The sequence below is a fragment of the Heterocephalus glaber genome, unplaced genomic scaffold (genome assembly GCF_053883595.1).
Source record: "Heterocephalus glaber isolate CG9 unplaced genomic scaffold, H.glaber_assembly_v1.0 deba00000594, whole genome shotgun sequence".
NCBI classification, from domain to species: Eukaryota; Metazoa; Chordata; class Mammalia; order Rodentia; family Bathyergidae; genus Heterocephalus; species Heterocephalus glaber.
In genome coordinates, this window is record NW_028258151.1 from 25,199,872 (window position 1) to 25,220,059 (window position 20,188).

Consider the following 20,188-nt stretch of genomic DNA (forward strand, 5'->3'; position numbering starts at 1 on the left):
GTTTGTCACCCAGTTTAAAAAATAAAACACTGCCAGTGGAATTTCCAGCCCCTGTGTATCCCCTCCCAGTACCACCCTTTTACAAAGGAATCTCTTTCTTTTTACTTTTTTTTTTTTTGGTACTGGGGATCAAACTCTGGACCTTGTGCTTTCGAGGCAGGCGGCAGAACTGCTGAGCTAAATCCCCAGCCCTACAAATGAATCTCTTAAGGAATAGGACAGGAATCATTGTATGAAATTGAGAGATGGAGAAAAGGAAGAGCAAAGGAGAAACATTTCCCCGCCATTTATTAGTGTGAGCTGTGATGCAAATTACTACCCCCCAGCTTCAGTTTCCTAAACCATAAAAAAGGTAATGATGCCTAACAGGGCTGTTGTCAGGATCAACTAATGAAAATGTGTGTGGAGGAACTCAGCACTAGATTTTCATAAAAAGATCAGATGTCTTGTGTGTCTTTCTCTACCCTGTTAGCATAAGTGTCTTTGAGGGACCTTTTCTTGCTTCTACATCCTGTTTCTTTTTCATCACTTTATACATAGAGCAGAGTCTTTGGGCTCACCCATGCCCCAGGGACATAGGAAACTTACAATTCTTGTAATCAGCTCACAGTCAGGCAGGGCCTGTGACTAGTTCTGGCTCATCAGCTGTCGAGGGAAGGGATGTTTATCATTTTTAGGACAAAGCATTTGATTTTCATCATAAGATGCTTCCCTATGTCCAATCACAAAGACCATGGGGTGGCTATAAGAAGGAACAGTGGATTACTAAGTGCTATATAGATGACAGCTGTCTTGGAGAGTGAACCCATCTGCCTTGGAAACAAAGCTGTGTTGCTTTAAGCCATTGAGATGTTGGGGGTATCTTTTCTGCAGCACAACCCAGCCTATCTTATACAGAGTTCCTTCTTGAAGTCTTTTCTGATGCTAGGAATCAGAACACCAAAGTTGTACTTCTGGCTCTGAAAAATTGGAACCTAGTCGTGTGTCCTCATCTATAACACTGGAATAAAATCTATCTTATTTTCTTTTCAGAGATGATATGAATTCCGATGAGATCATGTGTGAAGATGCTTTGTAAACCACCAAGTCCTGTACAGATGCTCGGAATTGAATGTTCTGACTAGCACAGTTATTAGGGAAGTATAGCAACAACAGTGCCTAGGTTTTCTTAAATGCTGCTGATTTAAAGTATTTTCTCAATTATCTCTTTAAGTAAACCAGATACGCACAAAAATTAGAAGTAATTTTGTTATTGGATTGCTGTTTTTAACATTCTATTTGAAAAAATGAAACAGGACACTTTATAGTCTAGTGGGCATAGGGTTGGGAAGCTAAGAGATTCTTCCCCAAACATTTGAAAATAAGATGGCCCTCTAAGAATTTAATTATGGAATTAAGACACAACTCATTTGTTTAAAATATATGTATTGAACAATTATTGTGTATATAGCAGGTAGCTTTGAAGATGAAATTTCTCTGTGTAATCCCCTTCCACAATTAATAGGGCTGACTGATATAACCAATAGGATATTGATAGAATGTGACATTCTAGATTAGTTTATAGAAGATATTGTCTTGCTCTCTGTCTCATAATGAATTATTCTGAGGGAAGTCCCTGCCCTCTCCTGGGGATGCCCAGGCAGCTCTTTGGGAAAGACTCATAATGATGAAGGGAGCCCTCCTGCCAACAGCCAGTGGATTGGTAAAGCCCTGTGTGGGCACCATCATGGAAGTGGACCTGCTGGGCCCAGAATGCTGCAGCCCCAGCCAAACATCTGGACTGTAACCTCAGAGACCCAAAGCTGGATCCCCCAGTTAAGCTGCTTCTGAATTCCTGACATACAGAAGCTAGTAAGATAATAAACATTTGTTATCTTAAGCTTCTAAATTTTAGGTAAGTTATTTATTTATTTTTTTGGTACCGGGGATCGAACTCAGGTCCTTGCACTTGCGCAGCAGGCGGCGAAACCACTGAGCTGAACCCCCGGCCCTTGGGTAAGTTATTATTCAGTAACAGATAGCAAATATAATGTGTTGCCACCATCTTCAGACCAAGAGATATAGTAGAATAAACCAGACTGGTTCTTCATGGAGCTCATATTTCAGTGGGGTTGGACAGACAGATCATAGATATTTAAGTAAACAGTGAGGTAACGTCAGATAATGATAAGTGGTATGGAAAATGAGAGACCCTGTAAGAAAGTATCTTTTACCCAGAGAAGTTAGAGACAGCTCTCTGGGAAGGGGAGATTTGAACTAAAAACCTGAAAGGTGATTTCTTCATATAAAGACCTTTAAGTAGAGCAGTCTAGGCAGAGGCAACAGCTACTATGAAGGCCTAAAAGCTGAAATGAAAGAAATGATTTAAAACCCAGCATCTGTAAATTCAGTGTGGCTAGGGGGAGGAGCTGAGTGGACCTTTAGACTTCCCAGAAAGTAACTACACCCAGCTAGTTTTAAGAAAGTAATACTGTGGAGAGAGACTGTATTTAGAGGAAAAAAATACAATCTGGTACATGCAATCCAGAAAAAAACACTTTACATTCAGAATCTTTCCCATGCCAGTAGAACCAAAGAGTAGATGGGCTAATTTTTGGTGAAATTAATGACCAAAAAAGAACAAGTTAATTAGGAGAGGAATCAGATATGATAGAACCTAGAAAAAAGGTCAGGGTAATCTACTGTGGCATTTCCCAAGGATTTCTGTTTAAAGGATCTGCTCTGGATCAACATTTCCCCCTAGCTGTGTTTTTAAAAGCAGACATTTCAAGAATTGGCCTGATGTCATTAATCTTTGAGTTGTAAAAGCAATTACCCACTGAGTGATTTCATGATTGCTAACAGTGGTTAAATGAAGCCAAAAGAGTACATGAAGGAGTGCTATCCAATAAAGGAGTCTGGCTTTGGGATATCCTTCAGGTTTAGTAACTTCGAGAACTGGCCCCACCATACCTCTCTCTTTCCCATGTCTTTTTCCATCTCCACCAACATGAGGCCCAGTGCTCAGAGCAGAAGAGGGAGGGGAGGGGATGGTGAAGGGGTGAGAAACTAAGTGGGCAGGTGAGAAGTGTGGGCACACGGATGTGTAGAGAAAGGCTCCAGATAGTATTAACAGGCTTGGCTGGAGCTGTGCCTTTGGCTAAGTGAACTGTTCAGCCTAAGAGTAGACTCAGATACTAGAAGGCAAAAGTTTAGTTTTGGAATCACCATGCCTATGATTTTTTTTTGTTACTATAACAGAACACCCGAGGCTGGGTGACGATAAAGCAAAGAGGTTTGTTTAACTCACAGTTCTGGAGGTTCAAGGGCTCACATCTGATCATGTTCTTGCTAGTAGAGTTCAAGTTGACTCATATGGTAGTGTCACGTGGCAAAAGACAGGAAGCATGTTTGTCTGGGTGTTCTGGTCTCTCTTGTACTTCTTACAAAGCCGTCAGGATTCACTCATAGGGGTGCCACCCACATCAGCTTATCTAATCCTAATTATTTCCCAAAGGCCTCATCTCTAAATACCACGGTAGAATTAGGTTTCTATCCCTTTAATATTTCATAAAGATAAAAAGCAGCCTAAAATTCAAACCATATTCAAACCTAGAGAAGTTCTCCACATCCTTCATGGCAATGAGACAGCTTTGGTAATGTCTATCTACTAGTAAGGAGTAAAAGTTCTCGTCCTCTGTCTTCATTCTCTTCCTCAAATCCCAGTCAAGAATATAGACTTTTTGTGGCTGCATTCATTTAACCTGCTTTTGGACAAAGAAGAAAATCAGCCTCAATCTCTCCCTCTCTCTCCCTCTCTCTTTCTCTCTCCCTGTTCCTGCCCCTGTCTCTCTCTCTCTCTCTCCCTCTCTGTCTCACTCCTGCTTCTTTCCTATTTGGGAGAAAGAGGAAGGGAGACGCATTTGGACCACTTTTTTCCTTTTTTCATCAGTGCTCATCAAACAATGTTGAGATGATAAACTGACCCAATTAACCACTTATCTTGAAGGAAAGAATACAGCAGATAGTGTGACTATCTGATGTACTTGTTATAGTTCTAATGTAAATGAATTGTTTTTGTCTGATTTGTATTTATGTTTCTTATGAGTCACACAGTGTGGATAAAATAATAATTTGTTTTGTTTTGCAGTACTGGTGATTGAACCCAGGGCTTTCACGTGACACCCCCGTACCTAGCTCTTTTTAAATTTTTATAGTGAGACAATGTTTTGCTAAGTTGGTGTCTTAGTTACTTTTCCCTCAGTGCCGAGACAAAATACCTGACACTCAAAGTTAAAGGGAGAAAGGTTTATTTGCCATACAGTTTGTAGAGGTTTCAGTCCATAATTAGCTGAGTCCAAGACAGGGTGGCAGAGGGGCAACAGTTCATGGAGGCATAAAACAGCAAAAGCAACAGGGACCTTAACAGTGTCTTTCTGCCCCTTTTATCTTATTCAGGCTACTTAGGGTGGGTAGCACTCACACCCTTAATCCTAGTGCCTTCGGGCCTACCCCACCAGGAATCAATCACACACTCTAGATTCAGATTCAGCCACTTCTGAAAAGCATGGGGTTTTGCAGGGGTGTGGGGGGGATCTAAACACAAGCCATAACAGTTTAAGTTGCCCAGGCTGGGCTTGAACCAGCAATCCTCCTGTCTTAGCCACCCAAGTGTTGAGGATAAAATTAGTTTTTGAATTGACAGAGATAAGTGTCAGATAATTCAGCAAAATAAATAATACCTTATGATTTGTCCTTATACTTTCTATTGTAGATACCTGTTTTTAAAACTACCGTTAAGAAAAATAATCCAAAACTTGAAATAAAGGAAAAGAATGTCTATGTTTTCCTTCAATGTTATGTTCAACATACTCACCTGGTAATTATTTACTTTTCTGTGTTAGAGTATGTGCCTTCGTGTGGCTTTGCTATTTACATTTTTCTTTTGGAAACCAGATATTGAAGCTATATAGTAACTTATAGATTTCCATCCTGAAGGAAATATACCCCCGGGGTTAATGTTATAGGTATTAACCAGTTTTGTTTCCGTTAAGCAAGTAAACTTATTTCTTAATTCCTTTGATTACTTTTATAAAATCTCCATCTCTTAAATTCTCCTTTGAGTCAATTTTATCATCTTATCAATTCTTTCCCTCATTGATGAGACAAATAAAACCTTAGACATATGTTTACTCTGTATTTGTGTCCATCTTGTACTTAACTTTTTGAAAATTGTACTGTACTTTAACACGAGAGCATTCCTGCATGACCCCACTTATTCCCAGTGTTTGTGTATCTAATAAACAATGCTTGATAGAATGTTCCACTTTTGATTTCTTCAGCCCATTGAATTTAATAAGGTTGAATCTTTCAGAGCATTGGGATTTTCATAATAAATCTTAATCATGCACTGTAACATAAAAATCAAGAATGTACTTTTAAGCTTTGAATTTGTCTGTGTTTTGAAACAGTTGGTTTATCCTTTGGAAGTGTGTGAATTACAGTCTGATTTGTATATGTTCCTGGTGGCTGCCTGATATGGAAACTCTCAAAATGCCAGTGTAAACAGAGTGTCTCGAACCATCCTTTGAATATGGTAGGAAGAATAAGACATGTACTTCCAATGTTCCCGATTATAATTTATAGTATAATTTCTTCCCCAAAAGCAATTAAATAATGATTATTTTCCACGAATTACCCACAACATAGTTGAAATAATATGCCTTTAGTGCAACAGTGTTATTTCTAGTAATTGTATTTTCTCATTGCAAACATATTTCAGATATAATATAAACCAAATAGTCTTTTGTGGGGCAGACTTGGAAAATAGCTCCAATTCATAACATTGCTTGTGTAGAAAGTATGTATTTTATTCTAAATAACTAAATAAAAATGCTTTGGGGAGGAGAGAATATACAGTGCTTTTATAGATTGGGAACAATCTACCGTGAAGTTATTACAATGACATTAGGCATATTACAAAGTGCTATACTATAAAAGGAAATGGAAGATTTGTGCAAATGTCTCTGTTAGTTTTGTTAATGCTACCTCATCTTTTCATTTTCTGTCACATAGAGTAGGACATACATTCCACGTGCCCCTGGCTTTGCCCACATTTGCCTTTTTCATGTTGTGCTGTTGTTAATACTTGTAACTTTTAAGAACAGAGTAATTTTCAATCCCAAATTGAATGTTCATCATTTCTTCCACCCAAGATGTCACTTTCATCCCAGTTCCTTCCTTCCAGAACAGATTTCTTTCTGAGTTTTCACAATGTAATGTAGCTTTAATGAAGAATGTGGAAGTGGTCACTTCCTTTTAAAAGAATAATATTCATGTTCTGAATGGCAGGTGATACCAGTGCTGCTTTCTTAAGAAAGATTCTGTAGGGGATACAAGTTATGTTAAATTAATAGGTTCTCTGAATATTCAACTTGTTCACATTAGAGGATTGCTAAAACAATTATTTGAGTGCAGTGGTGGTGGTAATTCCTGGAAAGATTGGATCAATTTATGCTTTATCCAGATCTTGATATGTATCCTATTCATTCTCCATTGGAGTCTAAGATTCCTATTGTCTTTTTCCCTAGGCTGTTTTCTCTAAAGAAATTGAAGAGTAAGTGGAGATATTGCTCTGGACTAAATCATGTAGCCCCCTAAGGTGACTATATTTGGAGATAGGCTCTTTAAGAAACAGTTAAAGCTTAAAGAGGTCATAAAGGTGAGATAGTAATTGAGTATAATATCTTGTAAATCGAGAGTTAGAGAGATAGGAGGGATGTATGTGCCTAGAAGAAAGACCACGTGAGGACACAGGAAGAAGAAAGCTACTTACAAGCAAAGAAGGGTTTTAGAAGAAGCCAAACCTGCTAACACCTTGACTTTTGGACATATAGCTTCCCATAGTGTCGGAAATTCTGTCTTAGTTACTTTTCTCTCATTGCTGAGACAAAATACTCAACACCCAAAGTCAAGGGGAAAAGGTTGATTTAGGTCACAGTTCATAGAGGTTTCAGTCCATAATGGGCTGGCTCTAAGGCAGAATGGCACATGGCAGAGGGGCATCGCAGAGGAGAAACAGTTCATTGCATGGAGAAGACAGCAAAAGTAAGCAAGCAAGGGACCTTAACAGTGTCTTTCTGCCCCTTTTATCTTACCCAGGCTTCTTAGTGTGGGTAGCCCTCACACTCTTAATCCTAGTGCCCTTGAGTCTACATTGCACCATGAATCAATTTCAGCATCACACACTGTAGATCCAGCCACCTCTGAAAAAGCCCCACCTATATTCACATGAGGCTTTGGGGGCACATCTAGACGCAAGCTGCGACATCTGTTGTTTAAGTCACCTAATCTGTGGTATTTTTACCGCTGACCTAGATAACTAATACAGACCTTATCTACTCATCATTCTGATAATCTACAGAAACTTCTGGGGGATCTTGGCACATGTATGACTTTTATCATTAACACTGAATGCTGTGAAATTTTCTTTTCTGTTGAGTGTTTTCCTAGACATTGTAATAGGACCTAGAGAAAGAAGGATCCACTAGGCCTTCCATTAATCTGCTCTGAAATTTTACATATCTTTTGGTTTTCCTCATGTCCTTTAGCAATTTCATATTCCATTTGTGGATAGCAAAAGCTTGAATGTCACCTGCCCAATTAATCTGTAGCTTGCAAGTAACAGTTTTTATTTTCTATAATCCCTGTCCGGCATAGTATTGATGCTTAAAAATACTAGATGGTTGGTTGATTAGTTTAAATCCTCAAATCGAATCTGGAGACGCGGTGACTTTGATCCTGTTTCCCAAGTTTAGATGTAAATTCAGCATCTATAAAGAATAAGGGAAGAGGGGACAGGAGCTTTCTTCCAACAAATTTGACTGTTTAGGACTCCCTAGTTCTGGTGGCCACTTGACATGATTTACTGGTCTGTTGTTTTCCTTAGGGACCTAGAAGCAGATGTAGACAAACAGCAGGTGAGGAGGAAGGGCCTTGCTGAGCAGGCTGCAGAGCTGTAAACAAAGGAGCTATATTAAGAAAGCCCTTGCATCTGCAGCATTTGTTTCCATCCTGCTACCCACTGGTCATTTTCATGAATTGTCAGCTGGTCAGTGATGCAAGATGATTCATAATACAAACAAGTCACATTGGGAGGATTCTTAGACATCATATTCTTTAGTGTTTCCCAAAGTCTTTGCAGCACATGGCATGATTGAAGGTCATATACAAGATGATTTTAGGTGAATGCACATTCACTTTGGGCAAACGTTAATGCTGAATTGCATTTCCAGTGTTCTTTCAATCCTTCTGATTTGGGGATAGAGAAATTATCTCTTTGGGGCTGACACTTCTGTTTACCTTCTCTTTCTAACAGAAAGCATTTTCCCCGAGTGTATTTCTGCTATTACCATTTGATATCATATAAAAGTCCTTCTTTGAATAAATTAATTTAACTAAACAAGATAAGTCCTCTTAAGGATAAGTATGAAACAAATAATAGTGTGGGCAGTATTTGGATAAGAAAAAAATTGGGAAAGTGGTATATAGGGTGATACTATGGATATGCTGGCAGAGTTCAATAGGAACCTCCAGCTCTTCCCTACTGCTTCTACCCTTGAAGAAACTGAGACCTCTTGTGGAATGTTTGTCAGAGAGGCTGAGCTGAGAGAGTTGCCATAGTTGACTAGCAGTATCTGTTATGACCAACATGCCCAAGAGGAAGGAGAGGCGCCCTGGAGGTATCCAGAGCTTAGCATCTCCATGGGGCTTGGTGGTGCCTGATGTACAGCCAAGGCACCCGGTTGCTGGTCCCCGGGAGGCATTGAGAAGCGTGGAGTGGGCAGTGAGAGTGTGGCCTCCATGGCTTTGAGAGGTATAGGAAACCAGGGATTTAAAGTCACATCAGAGGGGGATATGAACTTGGCAGGGTGGTGTGAAGGTGATAAATTATATCATTGTTGTGGAACTTGGGGCCTTGCATCACATTTTGGATCATTTCCTTTTAATCATTAAATAATTACTGTTACATGTGTTACATACCTCCAATGTAGAAAAATAGTTCAAAAAACCCTTATACTGTGGTTCCTTAGTATCTATAGAGACTGATGTCAGGACCCCCATACTTAAATCCACCGGAACTCAAAGTTCTTATATAAAATGGTGTATTATTTGCATATAACCTATGCACATCCTCCCAAATACTGTAAATCACCTCTAGCTTATTTATAATACCTAATACGATGTAAATGTTATGTAAATAGCTGCTACTGTGAACTGTTTAGGGAATAATGACAAGAAACAAGAGACTAATAACAAGAAATGTTCAGCACAGACATAATTATCTCCCTGAATATTTTTGTTCTGTGGTTGGTTGAATCCTCAGACACAGAACCCATGGGATTGGAAACTGACTATATGAAATTTACAAGCAAGGCAGTTACAAATCTCGGTTGTGCAAATGAGTTTCTTGGTGTTCAGAAGACAATTGAATTTCCATTAGGAACCCACATTGAGCTTGAAGGCAAAAAAAATAAATCTGAGCAATACCTAATTCTCCCTGTCAATTCAGATTAAACTAGTCACTCCTGGAACTTCCTCCTATCCACTCCCCCCCCCCCCCCCCCCCCGCCCCATGGTTCCTACACTTCTGGCTTAGGGATGGCCACTGGGGACTTGCCTGGATGACATGTTCTCAGGGGCATGGGTGTGGTCTTGATCATGCCTGTCTGTGTCTTTGTTAATCTCTGCTTCTCTGCCTACCACCGCCTCACCCATGTGTGAGTCCTTTTCACCATTCTAGCATCATAGCCCCGGTGATGAGCTTGTCTCAGCACCCCACCCAGTGTTAGCGATGCTGCTGCTAGGCCTCAGACTGGACGGCTGAGCATGCAACTGGGATTTTGTTCATTTTCCAAGCTCTGTGTGGGAAATCAGACTCTGTCCACCTCAGATCCCGAAAATGACTAGGAAAGGGACTCTATTGTGGCCTCCCACCCTGTCCTGACTTAGTCTCAGGTGAATTTCTTAGTTCCCTTTGTGCTACTAAAATAGAGTACTATAGATGGGATAGTTTATAAAAAAAACCCCACAAATTTATTTCTCACATTTCTGGAGGCTAAGAAGTTCAAGGTCAAAGTGTTGGCATCTGGCTGGGACATAATATGGTGGAAGGCATCACATGGTAAGAATGCTAGAGAGTGCTGAACTTGGTTTTGTAACAAGCCGACTCACAAGAACGAATGGCCTCGCAGGGTAAGGACAGCAAGTTATTCAGGAGGGCAGAGTCCTTATGACCTACTTGCCTCTTAGAGGTCCCAACTCTCAGCACTGTTGCACTGGACATTTAATTTCCAACCAGTGAACTTTAAGGGACGTAGTCAAACCCAGCAGTGTGGCTGAGATGCAGGGGCCCTTGGAGGCTGGAAGCTCTCACCAACATCCTCCTTTCACTTGGCCTCTCTCTTTCACCCATCTTTCTTTCCAAGATCTTTCTCCATCCCAACTGGGAATGGGATGACCTTAATTTCATTCAAACTTATTATTTATGGAATATACTAAATTCAGAAGGCCCATGTGAAAGCAAATCAAAACATTTTCTTTAGGACTTTTTTTCTGGGTAATGAGTTTCAAAAGACTAATTAGAAGCTGCTATAAACATTTGTGTATACGTTTTTGTGGGGACGTAGTTTTCATTTCTTTGGAATAAATGTACAGGAGTGCGATTCCTAGGTCATACGGTAATTGCATGTTTAATGTCCTCTAATTTAATAGACTTTTTGAAAGAACAGTTACAAATTTACAGACAAATTGAGATTGTACAGAGAATTTTCATACAGTATATCCTAACTTATTTGCCTTTATTAATATCTTACATTTGCATGTGACACCACAATTAATAAACTAGTAAATTTCATCTCTTTTCTCAGGATAGGTACAGTAGTCTAAATAATGACCCCAGAGTTTTGGGGTCATAATGCCTGGGGTCTATAAATGTTATATACCTGGCAGAGACTTTAGGGATGTGTAAATGTAAGGATTTTATGATGGGAGATTATTCTGGGTCAATCAGACAAATCCTAAGTGGAGCCTCAAGTGTTGAGTGGGATTATTAACACAGAGAGATGAAGACAATGTGGACACTGAGGCAGAGGTTAGAATCAGGCGACCCCTTTAATGGAACACAAGGAATACAGCTCTCAAGACCAGAAGAAGTAAGGATCTAGTTCTTCCCTAGAACTCTACAAAATTCAAAGGTATCAGAAGGATGAATTGGTATCCTTATAAGAAGAGGAACAGACCCTGGGAGAGAGTGTGAATAAAGAAAAGACCATGTGAAGACACAGCAGGAAGGCAGCCTTCTGGAAGTAAGAGAAATACCTCACTAACAGCCAAATGGGCTGACTCTTTGATCTGGAACTTATCTCTCTAACTTTGAGAAAATATGTATCCGCTGTTGAAGCCACCCAGTCTGTGCCTTGTGATATAGCAGCTCCAGAAGACTAATACAGTGCACATGTAATTTGGACAGTTATTGACAAACTGCTGTGCATGCACATTGGATCAAGTATTTTGTTGATTTTTCTAGCCTCTGTTCTTCTGTTGGTGGACATTTAGGTGATTTTCAACTGTTGATAATAAACAGTGGTGCAACAAATTTTAAACATAGGTTCTTTTTTGCTTTTCAATTAATAGTTATAGATCTGATCAAAAGGTGGCCAGAAGACTTGCTTTGATCAGAGACCCAAATTTGACCTACTTTAAGAAAAAAAGAACAGGAACTTACACAGAGCACAAAGGTGCACTCTAAGCTTCCACACACACTGTGGGTTGAGGTCAATTTTTCCTTATCATATTACTCCAGGTTTCCAGAAAGCCATGGTTTCTAGTAAGACTCACAAAGCCAGAAGAGAAAGTCTTTTCATATGTTAATCAGGACTTACTATGATTTTGAAGGCTAGAAATTGGAATTCAACCTAGCTTTAGCAGTGAATGCCATTTCTTGGATTTGCCAGCTGAAGACCCTGTGAGGTTGGTATTTATCTCAGCATAGTTGGGTCCAGGAGTTTAAACGTTGTCATCAATTTTTCCCCGCTGTCTCTTTCCTCCTCTTGTCTAGTTAGACTTTATTCTCATACAGGTTTTTGTCATAAAGTTGTATGATGGCTTTTGATAGCTCCAGGCTAAATGAAGTTCTTTGTGAGCAAAATCTTAAAGAGAAGACAAGGTCCTTTTTCTCCTCATTGTTTATTGTTATGGTTTAAAATGTTCCTCAAAAGCCTCCTGTGTTCAGAGGTGGGGCATTTGGAAGTTGATTAGACCATGTACTCATCTGTGATAAGTTCATCGAGGAGTTCATAGCTGAACATGCTGTTAGCATGTGGGGCCTGGTTGAGGGAAGTGAGTCACTGAGGGTGTGGCTTTGAAGGGTATATTTCTTGCTCTGGCTCTTCCCTGTCTTCCTGTTTCCAGCTTCCATGAAATGAGCAGCTTTCTTGTACCATGCCCCTCTGCCATGATTTTTGTATCTTTGACCCAGATGAGCATGGACTGAGACCTTTGAAACTGCAGGCCAAATAAACCTCTCCTTTATTAAATTCCTTAAAGTTGTGGGTATCATGTATTTCATTGAAGCAACAGGAAAGCTGACCAATACATTTATCTTAGTTACTTCTCTTGTTGCTGAGACAAAATACCTGACCCCCAAAATTAAAGGAGTAAAGGTTTATTTTGGCATATTGTTGTGGTCAGCAGGATTGGGCAAGGTAATACGTTAAACACAGGACACATAACTTATAAGATTATTTTATAAAAATTACCCAAAAAGTCAAATGCAAAGGAGTACAAGAGATTAACTGCACACTAGAAGCCCAAAGGATTCGGCTGAGGCCTAGATCCTAGCAGTTTCCCACACAAGTCCAACTAAAGGCTTAGAGTTCAAGGCAGTGTCCTCCTTGAGTCCCGCCAGTGGCCTAGAGCCCATGGCAATGTGTCATGCTTGTCCATATTGAGGATATGTACCTGGAAGGCCCAAAGGCCAGTGGTAGAAGCCAGAAAATCTACCCTGGTGAGACGAAGGATTTGTGCCACCAAGCTGAGAGATCCACATGGGAGCCAGGAAGTGATGATCACGGTAAAGGTTAGAGCTCCCCTGATGAAAACAGCAGCCATTCCCAATGACAGCGAGGCCCGAGCTCCTCCTCTGATGAGAATAGCCTAGTTTGCATCAGGAAAACCATCTACAGCAAGCTTTTCCTAGAAAATTAATAGGTCAAGATATTCCCCTCCAGTTCTCTTTTTATGGCTATTGGCAAAAACCCTCAGGTGGATCCTCCACACCCAGACCACACTGATTCAGTTCAGCTGGGTGTTACAAGTTGACCTTTAGTCAATCCACCACACTTACATTTGAAGAGGGTTCAGCCGATGGTTGGCTGGCTTCAAGGCATAGTACCATGACAGAGGGGTATCAAAGAGCAGGCAGGAAGCAGATGTAGATAAGGAGCAAGTAGCAAGCTACAAGCAACCAAATTAAACTCCTTTTTGTCCCTTATATTTTATCCAGGTAGGGAACACCAGGGTGGGGTTCCTACCCAGCACTATGCCAAACCAATCAGTGGACTAATTTAGTAATCACACACCTTTGATCCCAGCATCACGTAAGCCAGATACAGCCACTTTCGAAAAGCCCCACCTATGTCCCCATGAGGCTTTGGGGGGCTATTGAGACACAAGCCATAACAACATTCATACCAATCCATCAGAAGTACTCTTCCTACTTGAATCATGTGACTCACTCCTATCACTGTCTAGGGGTTTGAGAAGCTAATTGGCTGAGCTTGGTTCAGTGAGGGATGCAGGGACTGACAACCGATAGTGATGTCAGATTCACTATGAAAGGAGAAGTGCCTATTCTCAGTTGGCAAAAGTATTAAACAGATGGAAAAGTAACCAATATCAACACTCTTTAGAAAATCTAATTATAGTCAGACTGTTGGTTGGTGAGAATGCAACCAAAGCAAAATGATTTTGTTGGATGATTCAAAAGTGTAATGAATTCAGACAATAACAACTTGAGGTACTTTTTAAGCTGTACATGCCACAGTATGGGAAAGTTGCAGTTTTGGAGTTGATGATTCTCATTATTTGGTGAGTGTATGTGGCTATCTGTAGGTCTTTTTGACTTTAGTTTGCTAAATTTTTTTTTCCCCATTAACTTTATTGGTACATTTTAGGTGTACAATACAGTTACATTCATCACTGGGATCTTGTACCATTACATGAGTCTCTTGGTTCTTATTTTTTTTCCCTTCCCTTGCCCTCCCTTCACCCCCTCCACCCTTCCCTATTTGCAAAGACCTTGTTTCCATTTTTTTCCTCTTCTCATATTTTTTCCTTTCCCTTTTTTCCCTTCCCCTACCCCTCCCAATTCCCCTGCTCTTTTAGACCTTTTCTTCCTGTTACACAATATCAGTTATACATTTTTTAAATTACAATATCAAGATCTAGGAGACATTACCACAGATTTTACAGAATTTAAAAGGATATAGAAAGCATATTACAAAAATCTTTTTTGAAATAAATTTGACAACTTCTAAGAAGTAACTTAGAAGACAAATTAATGAAACTAACTCTGGAGGAAATACAAAATTTGAATAACACCTATTAAAGAAAGTATATTCCTAGCTTGAAAACCTACCTATATGACAACAGCAGGCTCATAAACATTTTAACTGATAAATTATATCAAACAATTAAAGCAGAAAAAAGAAGGAACACTTCTCCCCTCATTTTAGGAACTCAACATTGTGCTAATCCTAAAATTGGATAAAGATAATAGAAGAAAAAAGTATGAACATAGATAGAAATTTGTTTAACAAAACAAACTATTAGAAGTCAGATCTGGCAGGATGGAGAAAGTGGTTTTGTTATAGGGATGGCAGTGTTGGTTCAGCATTGGAAGATCCACCCCCAAAAGTCATCATTTTAACAGAGAAAGGAAAAAGCCATATGATCCTGTGTTGTTCATGGTAAAAGCTATCAGGAGCCTAGAAGTAGAACAGAAACTTCTCAATAGATTAAAGACATGTACTCCACACTTCCAGCGAGAATGCCTTATATAAATGGAGAAGATACAATGCTTTCTCCTAAAGGTGGGGAACAAGAGCAGATATGCTTACTCTTTATCTGTCCATTCAACTTTGAATTCTAGTCCCCACCAAAATAGTCTGGCAATAAAATGACACAACTAGGATAGGATTGGTGCAGCAGAAGCAAAATCTTTATATGTAGATGAAATGATCATCTACAGAGAAAATACTAAGAAATCTCTAGGAGCCCCTAGAACTTGTACTTGAATTTAGCAGGATTAGAAAACACAAGGTATACATAAAAATTCAGGTCTGTGTATACTTGCTATAAATGAAGAATTGGATATTGAAATTTAAAAGTTATGTAGGAGTACAACAGACCCGGAAAAGCCAAAAACAAAAACAAAAACAAAAACAGTGTTGGAAGACGTTTAGCACCCAATTTTAAGACTTCTTCTAAAGCTACAGTAATCAAGGCAGTGTTGGTGTAAGGAAAGACATATAGATCATTTGAATAAAACAGAGAATCTAGAAATAGAACCACACATATATGGTCCACTGAGTTTTGAAAGATTATTTAACATTAGCATTTTATAGAATATAAACTTGATTCAAGAGCCGAGGAAGAGATAGTGTCTTCAGCAAACGGCACTAGAACACCTGGTATCCGTATATAAAAAATTAACCTCAACCCTTTTTTTCCATACATGAAAATAACTTGAAGGGATCTGTGAACCTAAATAAGAAAGCCTAAAAGTATAAAACTTTAAGAAGAAATTATAAGGGAAAATATTTATGAATTCAGGGTAGGCAAGAACTACCTAGGATACAAAAAACATGATGTATAAAAGAAAAAAATTGATAAATGAGATTCCATCAAAATTTAGAACTTTAAATGACATCATTAAAATGAAAAGTAGTCCTTAACTAGATCATATTTACAATGCATTTAACCTATGAGCGGAACATATAAAGAATTCTTAGAGCTCATTAATAGACAACCCAATTAAAATGTAGACATAAGAAGATGATAAATAGCCAGGATAGCACAAGGAATGGTGTGCAATTCTAGAATCAGAAAAATACTAATCAGTACAATAATAAGATTGAATTATACACTCATTAGGGAGATGAAGTCAAAAGTTTTAAAAGCCTTGTCATGACTTTTTCTTTTTGTTGGATTCTCCCCCTTTGCGTTTAATTTGTCACGCCCAGTGGATTCATTCTGCTGGGTTTCCTGGGGTTGTGATCCTCATTGTCTTTTCCTAGGATATTGTCTAAAATGTTTTGGAGTGCTGGTTTGGTATTCATGAAGTTCCTGAGGTGCTCTTTCTCCTGAAAGTATCTTATTTCTCCATCAATTTTGAAAGATAGTTTTGCAGGGTACATCAATCTGGGTTGGAGGCTGTTTTCCTTTAGGGCTTGAAATACATCACTCCACGCTCTTCTTGCCTTGAGGGTTTGCACTGAGAAGTCTGCTGTGATTCTGATAGGCTTTCCTTTGTTGGTGATTTTGTTTCTTTTCTCTCACTGCTTGTAGAATTTTATTCTTCTGTTGGATTTCTGGAATCTTAACTATTATATGTCTATGTGTAGATTTTTTTTGATTAAGGCTAGCTGGAGTCCTATATGCCTCACTTATCTGTATGTCAAGTACTTTTCCCCTCCTTGGGAAGTTTTCTGCCATCACTTCTGTGAACAGTTTTTTTATGTCATCTGCACTCTCTCCTCTTTCCTCACTGACTCCAGTCAGTCTTATGTTATTCTTCTTTGCATCGTCTATCAGCTGCTGGATTGATTTCTTGTGTTCCCTTGCAATTTTAAAGCAATTTTTCTTTTCCTCCTCACTAATTGCAATCTTATCTTCTATATCTGAAATTCTACCCTCACATTGGTTCATTCTGCTGTGAAGACTTTCGATGGAGTTTTTAATCTCTTGGAAATCTGTATCTGTTTTATGGATTCCATTTGTTTCCTATGTTGGGATTCCATCATATTCCTCAGATCTTCTATTTTTTTTTTGGTCTGTGTCCTCTCTAGATTTATTAATCATGTCTTGCACCATGAGCAAAATCTTTGCTGTTATCTGAGTAATTATTGCTGATTTCATTTTTTTTCAGATCCTCTTTTGTTGCCAGTTCAGAGAGTCCAGATGGTTGAGTAGCAGACTGTTCCATCTCGTTTCCCTTTGGGGTTGCTGTAGGTGATCCAGAAGTCTGTTTTTGAGGCTTGTTTATATGTCTTCTCATTTCCACCGGTGGGGGGTGCTTCTGGCGCCCACGCAGCTCACCTTCTCTGCCCTAGGAACTTGGATGGCGGTGGGGGAGCTTCCTTCCGGGTGCTGGGACCGGCTCACCCTCTCTGCCCTAGGAGCCTGGGATGGAGGTGGGGAGCTTCCTTCTGGGTGCTGGGACCGGCTGAGCTTCACTGCCCTAGGAGCCTGGGATGGCGGTGGGGGAGCTTCCTTCTGGGTGCCTAGTTCACTAAATTTCCATCAATAATTATATTAGTTTGCTAGTACTGGCATAACAAAGCAGCATAGACTAGGTGATTTAAACCACAGAAAATTTTTTTCTCTCAGTTATGAAGGCTAGAAGTCTGAGACCCAGGTGTCCGTGTGGTTGGTTTCTTCTGAAGTCTCTCCTGGTTTGTAGATGGCTGTCTTTTCTCTTTGTTTTCATATGATGTTTCCTCTGTGTGTTTGTATCCTAATCTCCTGTTGGTCATGTTTGATTAGGCCTATTCCAATGAACTCATTTTAACTCAATCCTCTTTTTAAAGACTCCATCTCCAAATAATCATGTTCTAACATACCAGGAATTAGAAGTACAATGTACAAATTTTGGAGAGGGAGACACAATTCAGCTGATAATGATGATCAATCATCTAACTTTGGTTAATGTACCCATTTGATATTTTAATTTCCTCAAGTTTTGCTTAGTTTGGAGACAGCTGTATTTTGTTTTTTAGGGTGACTTTTCATATCTCTGTTCTGATCTGTTACACATTTACTTTATAGCATAACTTTTAGGAGGCAAAATAAGTTCTAATTTTTCTTAGGGGGGAAGCTTGTCTCTATTATCACCACATAACACATAATATTTATTAGATGCCTACCAATTGTCACACTGTGGGCTAGATATCCTCATTTAATTATTCAGTCCTCACAGAGCCCTGGAAAGTAGGTTTCTCTCATTTTTCACAGAAGACTAAATGGAGCAAATTCCCACCCAAGAGTGGTTGTACTTGCACAGTGCAAGGTGACAGGGCTTCACAGAGACAGAGCAGAAATCACATCTCCCATTTTTTCATCCTTGATCCACAATCTCGTTATCTCTCTCTACTTTATAATTACTCCAGGTTTATTGATTTTATTTTGCAGGATTGTATCAGAGGTTGCCCAGATATTTGGCTGAGATTACTGGTGGTGTGTCTGTGAGGTGTTTCAGGTTGAGATTAATATTTGAATTGGAAGACTGAGTAAAGTACATTGCCTACTCCAGTGAGAGGGGGCATCATACAATCTGTTGAGGTAGAAGAAAGGATTTGCTGTCTTTTATTTTAGCCTGACTGCTAGAGGGGAAAGTTGAGCTTCTCTGGCTTTTGGACAGATACATACATCAGTGGTGCATTTAGTTCTCAGGCCTTTGACTGGGAACTACACCATCAATTGTATGTGATCTTTAGCTGACAGATGAGTGTTCATTGGATATAGCCACCAAATTATGTAAGTCCATTTCTTATAATAGTGATTATTTGTTCTGTGCTACTCTACTCAACTCTCTGTAGACCTCTAGGAATATGGCAGTGGCTAAGGTAATATTTCAGGTGAGAGAACAGTAAGTGAGAACAGGTCTGGACTTTTGGAGGCTGGTGTGGCTGCAATTGAGGGGCAGAAGGGATGGAAAAGGCAGGAGAGGTAACACTTCTAGGTGGGTCTTGAGAGGTCTTTGGCTTTTACTCCAACCAAGATGAAGAACCATAGGAGGTTTTGATCAGAGAAGAATATTATCTGACATAATTTTAACAAGATTAGAATTTGTTGACTGATGAGATATGAGGATGTAGAGAACAGCAAGTGAAAGCTGACTCTAGGAGTTTGCCTCGACACGTGAAGTTGCCACTAAGCAAACTGAATGATGTCAAAGGAGTGTGTTTTGGAGGAAGATTGGTGGGGCCTCTTGAGATGACACATGTTTTATGGTGTATAAACTCATTGAATCCACCCTAGAGCATTACCAAGTACATATTATTATTCCCAGCTTCAAATAAACAAATAGAATTAGGTTAAGAAATATGCCCAAGGCCACATAGGTTGCAAGGGTTGGGACTAGAATATAAACCAGGGTATTATGTTACTCCTAAACCTGGGTTCTTTTTTTTTTCTTTGGTACCAGGGATCGAACTCGGGTCCTTGCGCTTGCACATAAACCTGGGTTCTTAACTACCAGCCCATTGCAGAATGCAGCATTAGACATATAATTGCCATGATGACCTCACTTGCTCGTTAAGACTGAGACCCAGTGAATATATTCAAACTTGACTTCTTTCTCTAGTTCTAGCTTAACCATCTGGGTTAAGGCTTTTGTCCATATGACTGGGCTAAAGGATGTCCAGATAACTGGAAAGACATTATTTCTGGGTGTATCTGTGAAGATGTTTCTTCAGGAGATTAGCATTTGAATTGGGATGGTAAAGAAAAGCACCATCACCAGTGTGGTTGGTCTTTGTCCTTTGTATTTAAGGGCCACATTGAACAAGGCCCTCTGAATTATGACATCCATCTCCTGCCTTTGGATATTAGAACTCCTGGTTCTTAGGACTTAGGACTTGGACTACATTATATTACTAGCTTTCCTGCTACTCCAGCTTACCAATGACATTCAGGGGATTCTGGCCCTCCATAATTGTGTCAGCCAACTTCTCTCTCTCCCCCAACTTCCTTTCTCCCCCTGTCCCCCTTTCTTCCTTTTCTTTTCTCTGGCCCTGTCACAGATACAGCCACAAGCTGTGATATTGGGTGTTCCTGCTTCAAAATACGCGTTTGGAGGGGGCACGATTTGGTGTGTAACATTCACCTTCAGGTCAACAGGCATAAACCAAAAACTATAAAAAAACTG